This window comes from Anticarsia gemmatalis, chromosome 5, assembly GCF_050436995.1.
Source record: "Anticarsia gemmatalis isolate Benzon Research Colony breed Stoneville strain chromosome 5, ilAntGemm2 primary, whole genome shotgun sequence".
Taxonomy (NCBI): domain Eukaryota; kingdom Metazoa; phylum Arthropoda; class Insecta; order Lepidoptera; family Erebidae; genus Anticarsia; species Anticarsia gemmatalis.
In genome coordinates, this window is record NC_134749.1 from 8,150,598 (window position 1) to 8,151,250 (window position 653).

Genomic DNA, 653 nt, shown 5'->3' on the forward strand with positions numbered 1-653 from the left:
TTAAAATTATGCGTTTTATTCTCTCACTAATAGATTTTTCTTCGACGTATTTTGGTACTTAATACAATTACTTTCACTGACTCGAATTCGTATCCTCGAATAGTCGAATAAAGATAGCGTATTCAGAACTTGCTGAATTAGCCAAATTAAAATCAGTTGCATACGAAAAAATCTATTATGATTGTGTGTAACGTCGAAACATAAGTTAGAAGGTGGATCCTGCGGAAATTATAAAATAACACAGAGACATAACAAGATGCTACCCACTGACATGGATAGAATAATTGTGTAGGAGCTAAGCAGATACTGTGTAGTTTTCATCAAACTCTGTCTTACTTGGTAAATTAAATTTAATCTATTGTATTCTACAGAACTTCGTGGAAAGTATTCAATAAAACCATTTATATAATGAAAATAAAAATTTAACGAGCTAGAAATGTTCCCTTCTTAAACTTTCCAAGAATACCAAAGTAATACTCATTCAACAAGAAATATTACGGAGTTTCTTTTGCTTTACGCTCGATTTTCTTTATGGGCTGTAACACAAGCCAGCTTAAGAAAGTCTTTTATTACAATAAACCGAGGAGAACGTGCGACTTAGAATTACTGCAGTTGAGAAATATGAGGTAGGAACGAAGATAGATGCAATTGGA